Source organism: Echinops telfairi, unplaced genomic scaffold (genome assembly GCF_000313985.2).
Source record: "Echinops telfairi isolate 266 unplaced genomic scaffold, ASM31398v2 ScPeMD7_7424;HRSCAF=8462, whole genome shotgun sequence".
NCBI classification, from domain to species: Eukaryota; Metazoa; Chordata; class Mammalia; order Afrosoricida; family Tenrecidae; genus Echinops; species Echinops telfairi.
Genome location: NW_022111324.1, coordinates 39,275,713 through 39,286,775, shown reverse-complemented (window position 1 = coordinate 39,286,775; position 11,063 = coordinate 39,275,713). Strand labels below are relative to the sequence as shown.

The following is an 11,063-nucleotide window of genomic DNA, read 5'->3' as shown; positions in this document are numbered from 1 at the left end:
ATGTGGTACCAATTATATGGTTCTTTAATTTGAGAATTCTATAGTAGTTATTGACTAAGAGAAATAATGTAAGACACAGAAGGGTAAATTTTCTATTTAGCATTGCAAATTTAATTCCTAAAATATGTGTGTGTAAGTATGTAATATATGTATATACACACACATATGGATATATGTATATATGTGTGTGTGTATATGTGTGTGTGTGTGTGTGTGTGTCTCTTAGGGAGAGCATTTTCTTACATAAGTAAGATTAGTTTTGTTATAAAAAAGAAACATACCCATTGTCATCAATTCAATTCTGATTCATATTGACTCTGTATAAATGTTTCCAAAATTGTAAATCTTTATGTCTCACCTTTCTTCTGTGGAAAGGATTTGAATCTTCTACCTTGTGGGCAGCAGCCCAATGTTTATTCCACTTCCATCAGTGATCATTAACTTTGTCATATTTGTGCCTAATGCATACTGCTTTAAATCCACAAATGTTATTTTAAAATAGAGTAGAGTTCAAGACAAGCTAGAAAATAAATTGAGGAAGAACAGTGGGTCTGTTTGGCCTGGTAGGTTTCCGGTAAAATTTATAAAATAACTTTCAAATGCAAATGCTGATCTTATATAAATAAAATTTTAATTAACTTCCCTAAGTAAATAATACTAATTCTAAATAGCAATACATTATATAATAAAATATAGTGAGTGATATATAAGGAATATTATGACTAAGGTAGATAATGTAAGGCACAGAAGGCTATTTTTTTATTTAGAATTGTAACAATACTATATACAGCATATTATATTATACCACTAATATAATCTAATATAATATATACATATACACACACATCCTTACATCTGTTTGTTTATATACAGAATTATATATATTAATGTCATTCTAATATTGAATTATTTGTACCTGCCACTCATAATTTTTATGATTTTGAAAATTTATACTCCATGCAGTTGTCTGGACTTAAGCCAGAAGAGACTGATGCAAAAATTATGGGGAAAAATAATACTAAACATCGTAGTGACTGACACACTTCTGCAAAATCCAGAGACTTTACAGGAATAGTTGATTTCCATAGAAACACGTAGGACTAAATAGGGTGAGCTTGTTTTATTTTGTATTTTCTAGTTCGTTTAAATAGGAACTCTGGTTGAATAGTGGGTTATATGTTGGACTGCTAACTCCAAGTTCTGCAGTTCAAAACCACCAGCTACTCCACAGGAGAAAGATGAGGCTTTTTAATCAAGTCAAAAGTTAGTTTTGGAAACTCAAAAGGCAGTTGAAATGAGTCAGATTGACTCAGTGGCATAAGCTTGGGTTGTGTTTGGTTTTAGTTTGTTTTGATACCCGAGCTCCGTTGGCACCTAGAGCCTTAAGCAATTCCAGTTGGTCTTTACTGGGAGAAGTGCTCATTGCCCCACCGGTTCTGATTGGTTCATGTCTTTGACTTTGGCCTAATAGTTAAGACCAGATACTTAGGGCTGGTGAAATAGTATACATTAATTATTTAAAAAGAATAATTCTCAGGAAGCACTGTGCTTAGGCATATAGAGATGTTTGCACATTTGCTATAGATGCTAAGATCCTTTTAGCAGGAAATGTTACCACCATTAATACAGGAATTCTTCAATGAAGTCTAGTTACAAATTCAATGTTAAATCCTGAAGTTTGGTTTGACTTTTATGTATGAAGATGTATATGTGTGTGTGTGTGTGTGTGTGTGTATATATATATATATATATATATATATATATACACACACTGTATCACTGAAGGAGCAGTTGACAGCGACCTTTACACGGGGAAACATTAATTAAATAATTATCATTATGTCAAATAATGGGCAATACAATGAAAATTCCAAGTATATTTGGTTTGCATAAAAGTGAACAACTGTGAAAATATTCAAGTGTGCTGAAACTGAAAAATCTGAAATCTCACTATTGGAATAGAGTATAGAGAATAAAAGTAGGTGAACTTAGAAATCAGTGTACAGCCACTTTAGATTCAAGATGTATATGAGACACTAGGTTTATTACAAGTAGAGTTAACTTTTGCACAATAGGGGCTTGAACTGTGAAGGCTGACTGAATATGAACATTCTTACTCCTCTATTTGAACTTCAGTGTTGAGAATATCCACTTAAAAGGCTCTATGCCTTTTAATCATAAATTCTTGGATCGAGCGGGAGAAAAATGTGGAACAGAACTCAACATCATAAAATAGACCAGACTGACTGGTCAGATAGAGATTTGTGGAACTACCTGGACTATGGTTCTACTTACCTTTCAGGACTGGAACTGAATTTCTGCCACATTAGAATAATCAACCAATTAAGATCAAAAGGATAATATATACCTAATGGCAAAGTTCACAGGGTCAGCAAAGAACAGACATCCGGAGTTTAAGGAGGATTTGGTATTGTTGATGGTTCTTTAGGAGAATTGCAATGGATGAGTTGAAACAACATGTGTATGAATTGTTGAATGTCCAACTGACGATGTGCTTTGCAAACCCTTGCCTAGTTCCCTGTGTTTTTCTTTTAACTGGTTGTGTGATCCTGATCACCTCTGTGTGAGCATGGGAGAGGCCTTTGTTTCTCCAGTTGCTACCATCTCCCTCACTGGGACAGCTACAGACAACCACAGAGGGACCTGTTATCACCGAAATTCAAGCTGAGCAATGAAGAGGAGTGATCAACTGCTAATAACCCTTTTTATGTCCCTAGAATATGGAGTCCCTATTATTTCTACATAACAGCAGCTGTAGAGGATTAACAGTAAATAAATCCCATACACACAATGGAATAAAACCTATTTAGATGTGTGTTTCCCTGTCTTTCTATTAAGAAAAAGTGAGTGGAGGAAAGAGGCTATACGTAAAATTAGCTTTCAATATCATACTTAATATTAAAGGTAAATATTGGATACTGCAAAGCCAAAAAGACAAGGGATAAAGCTGGTGAGATTAAAAGCATTAACCTGAAATTTTGCCCACCTTCATTGGCATGATGGTTTTTAACATCAAAATACAATTAAGGAGTCCTGATGGGTTACCTGCTTAGCGGCTAACCACAAGGACTGCAGTCCAAACTCACCAGCTGTGCTGGGAGAAAGATGAGGGTGTAGGCTCCTGTAAAGATTTATAGCTTCAAAAGCCTAGTATTGGTGTTTCTATAAATTGGAATCTACGTAAAGGTAATGGGCAGAGTTGTGGCCTAAAACTCACATTGTATGTGCTGGTTTACTGTTTCTTCACATTGTACTAATATGCGAGATGCATTTTATGTGATAAGCATTCAAAAATAATTAATGTATTAAATAAATCATTAATTTGGTAAATATGAACAAGTTCAATTTGTTATTGGAATTTTAGTTCCAGCAGATAACATTTATTAAAAAGGTTTTATTTTTTGTTCTTATTGGCTCTTCTGCCTTCATCTTCTTTCTTCTCACAGAAACCACAATACTCAGAAATCTTCTCTACAGATAAATTAATTAAAATTGTCCAGAGTATGAAATGGACAAGCCAGGAGTATAGGATGTTCTCAGGTTTTTTAAAAGTTATTTTTCTATTTCTCTTAATATATACCTGTTTGTTGTGGGGGTAGGCTATAACTCAGGATAAAATAAAATGATTTAAAATAGAGACCTAATTAAAATGGTTATAAATAGGCAACTGAGGCAAGTAGAAACTAAACACATTTCCTTTAGTTATTGATATTAGATTTTAGAGCTGCCTGTTATTAAAGGATTGATTACAATCATTTTCTTAAAACGTTCTGCACAGAAATTCTGAAGTGAAAACGATGCACTACTCGTAATAACAGTGTGCTGCGCCGTGTAGTATAGATTTGTGCTTTTGAATCCATTGGCGATGCCTTCCGTCTTCACGATGAAGTCAAATCAATTTAGCTTTTGTAATCGGGGGTTGGGAGGAGTGCAATTACCAACATTTTCCTCTTAGTCTGTTTTTTAATATGACTACATACAATGGTTTAAAATTACATTCACACAATCTATAGTCATATGACCTCTAAAGTATTTTTGAAGCAAGGCAACAATGAAGCTACTGACTTGAATCAGTAACATAAATCAATATGAGAAATATTCATCTGAATAATACTGGAAAACTATATTGAATATATGTCCTATCTAACATAAGTTAGCTAACTATACTATTACTTGAACCTGTTTTCAGTTGTTAATTTTGAAAACCTGTAATAAAAAACATCAATGAAAGTGACACTAAGTTTTATTAAATCATTAATTTAACAGATTTTTTGGCTTTTTAAATTTTGCATTAATAAATATGTAATACAATTCACTTTTAGTAAAGGTCAAAATATAATTTTAATGAGTAATTGTTTAGCTATTTATTATTCTACAATGACTTTTTAAGACCTATTTGTTCAGTTAGATGTAAAAGTGAATAGGTAGTATACTCATGGAGAGCACCAACCTCATATGAAAATAGGAACATTTACGAAAATGACTGTATAGTATTATTATCAGAGAGAATGTGAAAAATACCTTTAAGAGAGGGTTAATGAAATCTCTACGTATTCAAGAATGTGGTCAATTGAATCTGGTGTGAGACTGAAGACGTTATCATGAAGAAGGAAGCATTTTGATCAGAACTTAAAGAGTAAATGCAGAACTGAATTATAATGGGCAGAAAAGTAGAATATTTCATAGCTATTTCAAGGTATCTAAGTCCAATTCAGAAGTTAAAATTAGCTTTCTGCCAGTTAACCTTGTTTTTTTTCCCTCTTGTTTATAGCTAAGTAAAAATTTGAAGGACAAGAAGGAATTGAGAAGATGCATTAGCAGAGTATTTAAAATGCATAGATATGTACATTTCTTTTAAAAATACCCAAGTGATTTTTCCAAACTTTATAGTTAATTAAAATCAGAATCAGGTGTAGCAGGTAAGACTGAATAAGTATTATGTCTTTATCATCTATATATATTCTATGAACCCGACTTCAATTCTTTTAATGTTCTCTACTTGCCACTTCCTTCATTGGTCTTAAATCTTTCCTTTACAATTTGCATAATGTGTCCACAGGGGAAATTTTCCTTATTTACTTGTCTACTGCTTAGAAGGTCTCCTCCCATGTTCTTTTTGAATCCTGCACTTAACCCCCTCAGAGTGCTTTAATTTACTCTTCTGAGTCTGCTTGAATGTGTTCTCTCTCTTTCATTACAGCGTAATCGTCCCGATGGCTTGACCCTGCTAGTATTGAGTGTATGTCGCCCCTTCAAAACCCAGCATGCTATTTTTACAATATACTATTTTATATTGCTCTTCCATTTTTTCATGAGCATACTCTTTTCCTCATGAACCAGATTTCTTTCCATCTAAAAAGGTCTATAAGCAGAACTACGAATGCTAGATGGATTCAAATACCTATTGATTAACGTGTATAATTGATATTTATTACAAATCTATTATTTACTTTCAAATTCAATACTCAGACTAGGAATAGGGCCAGGGCCAGTTTCTATCCATCAGTAGCAATCCTTCCATGTGAAGATAAGCGTTAACAATGTTCACCTTTACATGAAGCATCTTTCTCGCTTAGGAAGATTGATTAGGGTCACTTTATTAAAAGTTCTATTCTTCATCCAAAACGCTTCATTCCAAATGTGATGCCCATTTTTATTTACTTGGTAGCCAATAAATAATTCTAATCTACTTTTAATTAGCTAATTTTATTGTTACTCCAATACCTCCAAAATGTAGCTCTAGCACAGCCAATTTTGTTACAAAATAAAATTAGATATAAACTTCTCAAGTTATTATTCATTCTGAAGTAAATAGAACATGCACCATAGACTTATTATCTTAGTATTTTATCACAGTTTATTTAATTTTGTCTAGAAAAGTTTGGAAGAAAGTGTCATACTGTACTATTCACAAGGTAATCAATACAGAACCTCTCATATACAATTATATATATACTATATATAACTAGAATTCATCTTTTATAATAATGGCCTTTATTGAAAACATAATATTGAGTCCATGTTGTTTTTCTTCCTTGATGGCTTTTCTTATTTTAAATAGGGGGATTTAATAAGAGAAGTTTAAAGAAAATTTATAATACTCAATAAAAAAGGAAAATACTGTTTGGCTAATTAAATTTACAAAGATCTTAGCTATATATTGGAAGAAACTACAGTATCTGATATCAGAGAAGCAAAAATGGGCATTTTGAAAATTAAATATGCCCATTGGACTAAGCCTCAGTTTATGAAGGGGTATGGCAATATGGCAGCATGCAGAAGAAAATTATCCAGGCAAACCGTCAGTGGTTATTCCTCTGAGTTAGTGGTGATAGAGGATGGCCAAAAGACAAGCAGAGAGGAAGGTTAGTACAGAGCTCAGCCAGCTAAACTATCAGTTATAGCACCTCAGTTCATTGATTAGATGTTGGATATATAATTCTGTTTCTAAGAAGCAGCTGAGAGAATGTGGCCTACGTACACGAAGGTATCTGGTAACAATAAGGTGTGTAATAATAATAACACATGTGCACATGCCAGGCTTGGGATTACAGAATAGTTCTTAGAGCAAAACAAGTAAAACAAAACATGCACTTTCTGAATTAGCAGCGCTATTGTTGCTGAGATTATTGACTACTCACATCAATCAAATCAATCAATCAAATCGATCCAATCATCCTTTTTTAGGTTATTCTTAGTCTTCAGACAACTATTTTCAGGTAAAGGAGTAGCACAATGTTAAAACATTCAAGTAAAACCAAGTGATCAGAAATAAGAGAAACTTTTAGATATATGGGATTAAAAATTGTTATTTCCTTTATAATCCAAGCAATATTTTGAGAAATGATTCATCATATATGCTTATATTGTTGATCTATATAAACTTCTCTCATACATGCCAAGAATGGCATGGAATGACATGTCATTCTTGAGATGAGAAGAACGTCTTTGTAAATGTGACTGGAGAGTATGAAAAAGCACAGGAAGATATTTCTGTAAGAATAACCTTACTTGTGATTAATCAAAACTATATTTTGAGATTAGTTTTACCACAGTAATTACCTATAGTTAAAAGAAGAATCTGTTGGTAAAACAAATGAAATAGGAATATAGCAACAAAAATATGAATATTTGCAATTATGAAGTATAAACAATTCTTCTATTCAGGTTTTTGGTCTCTCAGAAATAATTTGATTATTTTTTTAATTCATTTTTCAATATTCTAAATAATGGTATATTGTAATATCACTATTGAAAGACCTCAATGCAAATGCTGAAAACAATGCCTTTGAACTTCGATTATTCTAACTAGAAAGTTCTACCCTTCAGTAATACAGGCTTCATTCAAATGTCTTCCTTGGGGTTACTACCTTAACCACTCAAAGCTTTAAGCTCCTCCAATACCTTCAGTTCGACTTTGTGTCCTTCTTATGTTCTTGTCACTGTTTTCTTCCGTGCTTTACTTATTGTTTGATTTCCACCAAAACTTTGGAAGCTCCATTCATGTATATATATATATATATTTAATTAATACAAAGACAAAAATGGTGCCTGACCGAGTATTTTTCTTAGATACATTAGGTCTGATCAAGAAACATCTAGCTATTAAGTACAAATATATAACGTTTCTGAATTAAATGAGCACACTACTATCTAGTACTTGGAAATTTTTGTGGCAGAATTTTGTATGACTGGTTTGAGAATTATGTCGTTCTTTAGGAATTTGGGTTACCATATAATTTATCAATAATACAGAAAATGTGACAATGAAATAGAAGCACTATAATAATGTTGGTGTTATGTATCTGGATTGAAAACAAATGGGAATTTATGTCACAATAAAATTATGAGTATTTTGGACATGAAGAATAATAACATCATGTTTATCTAAAAGAAAATTAAGAAAATGGGACACATGAAAAGTAAATATAAAAAATATTTATTCAATTGCTGATGAAAGGGTTAAGTGAGAATATAATTAACAAAAATAACATCGCCATTAATTTAAGTATTAACATGCTAGCAATATATGAATCTAAATACTTTGTCACAAAGTGCATCAGTACGGTGATTGCAAACTTCTTGGAATATTGTTTCCTGTGGTTTATTCCAGAGAAGTGAGCATATGAATGTTTTCTTCAAGTAGAGAGACACTGCTTTATTTGGTATCTCAAATTTTCTAAAGGAAGGAAAATCACTTCCTATGACTTTGAATTAAAAAGTCTGCAACTATTCTTTTTTGTCAAGGTGTTTATTGATAAATGGGTCTATTAAACTGTAAAACCATCCAATTTTCTTGTTCCCGTGGTTGTTTGCTTCAGAGGAAATCAGCACTATAGGCAGTAATTTTTCTTTCCTTTGTAATTCTACAAGGAAAAGGATATTTCTTTCTATTCTTCAAAGTTATACTCTTTCTTCAACCACTCCTGAGAGTTTTTAAATCATGGAAAGCTATTCAACTCACTTCCCACTCTTTGGTGAAATTACACGCACATGAAAGATAATTCAAATCGATTCTTAGTGATATAAATATCCCAGTGAATTCTTGTGCATTTAGTTGAATCATCTTTATAAATTCATCTTTAAATTACACAAATTAAAGTCAAAATAAATGTTTCAATTGTAGTTGCTTGTCTGGAGTGCCTAACAATGTTACTGCTCCTGATGCATTTTTCTAGAAATATCTCTTTGAACATGTTAAACATCTCTGTAGCTTGCTAATTACTATGTGGGTTGACTGAAACAAATAAACAACAAAAGTAGTTTTTAAAAAGACGATCTGGTGGTGCATTATAAATTCATGCTCTCCTATTTGATTGAAGGTTAACATTGCTTTGTTATCCTCTTATTATTTCTCAAGGCATTCCATATTAATTGATAATTCCAAATTTAATTAATCCTGGTAGAGTCATGGTTAAATATTTGGCTGCTAACCAATAAATTGTAGCTCAAACTCACTTACTTGATATGCAAAAATTTAAGTCAATAAAATTATATGAGGCAATTCTACTCTGTCACATGGGCATGCTGTGTTAGCATTAATTAACGACACCTGTGGTATTTATATAATCTCTGTCAATTTGAGAGGATTACAAATGAAGGGGTGGAGTCTGACCTGTCAATCAAAATAAACCAATGAGACCTCTGTGTGGGCATAGCCTTCTCCTGAGAATTCTGGGCAGTCCTGGATTTTCCTCCTTGGAGGTGGAAGACCCTTTTGTCTCTCTCTCTGCTCACTCCTTGGAGTCTGTAATGACAAGGCTGACTTCCTGTGAGACATTGCTGAGGAGAAGCCACATGGACCTACCCTGATGCAACCCTGGGTGCTAGAGAAGCCATGTGCATACCCCTGCCAGCGCTGAGAAGTTTCTACCGCCACTGACTTTGGACCCACTGGCCTGTGTTCTTCCTGCATTCAGCGTCATTGCATGTGTTTCATAGTCTGAAGAGGACTTCATAGATTGGTATCAGACATATGAGCTAATATAGGACTTAATGACTTGGTCTGGCCTGGCCTGGGATGTTTTCTCAAAACTCAACTGCTCTTGTGTATAAACCTCTTTCTTATACACATATGTGTGTCCATGTCTTTGTTTCGCTAGTCTCCAAAGACTAACACAACACCCATCAACATCAGGGCTATGTTTGAATAGGGTTCGGAGTAGAGGGAACTAAATTATAAAAATGAATTATTTGGGATGGAAGGAACTAGCATTTATCTCTCTCTTTTAATTTTTTTCCAGTTTACTTCCTCTTATTTACAAAACACAACTAGATTTCTACTCCTAGGACTAATTACGTAGTGCTTATGGACAATGCCAGTTTTTCAGCAATATATGTTTGTTAGATGTCTACCTTGCAGAACAAATTTTAATTCTATGGTTACTTAAGTCTTATATAGATTTAATATAGAGAATAAGTTATATAGATTTCCTATTGCTAATCTTATATTCTGAACATGACCTAACTCACATTTCCTATTAACATGTCTCTGTTGTCAGGTAGAACTATTTGATTTCTCCTCTAAACCCGTCCTTTACATTCTCTCCTTCTCTAATCTTAGTAGGGTTGAGATCACACAATAAATCCTCTATCTTTAAGATCATTTTCCTTATATTATTACTGACTAAACACATTAAAATTCCCAGATGACTACTATTTATAAAACAATTTAATACCATATTTCTACATATTCTAGCTGATGTTTTATCACCAATTGTACATATTTATTAACTCTACTTGTAACTAGTCAAACTATACATGATATGTTGCCATAATGAAAGCTATACCATAGCACAGCAGGAAAATATTCCAAGAGTTAAAATGAAATGTATTAAGTATTGTTTGTATTTTTTCATATTTAATTTAGCCTGAACACTAAAATCAGGGTTCAACACTTAACTCAGTGCATTTGAGCTCTGTCTCTAGTTTATCTACAATGAATAGTCACCATCTTCTTCTGGATTTGAAAGCTAACTTCTAGACCAGTGGCTCTCAAACTTCCTAATTCTAAGACCCTTTCATACAGTTCCTCATGTGGTGGTGACCCCCCCACCCATAAAACTATTTTCATTGCTACTTCATCACTGTCATTTTGCTACTGTTATGAATCGGGCAACCCCTGTGAAAGGGTTGCCAACCCCAAAAGGGGTTGCGACCCACAGGTTGAGAACCGCGGTTAGATCTTTACCCGAATATCAGTTAGACCATCAGAATTTAACATGTTTGTGAGCTATTATGACATCAGTTCTGTACGTCCAACTTAAGCATTTTCTGATATTCGTTACCCCTTGCTAATTCAACATCATCTCATAATCCGTACTAGCTAATTTAAATTCTAATACGTAATTACACTAGAACCCTAGTACTCAACCTCATCAGTACTCGACCTCATCAGTACTCTATATAATCGGATTTTGATGTGAAATGTCCAGAAACTTTTTGCATCGGAGCTCGAACAAAATATCGGCATCCTCCCTGACGCACGTGATTTTTGTGAACAAAAGCGGTCCATGTTTCTGTCACCGTGCCTGCCTTGGTTG

The 11,063-nt window shown here is 33.3% G+C and overlaps 1 pseudogene; it reads left to right on the top strand.

Annotated features, from left to right (window-relative positions):
* The first annotated feature begins 6,286 nt into the window (after positions 1-6,286).
* LOC123522571 overlaps positions 6,287-11,063 on the top strand; it is a 13,123-nt pseudogene continuing 8,346 nt past the window's right edge.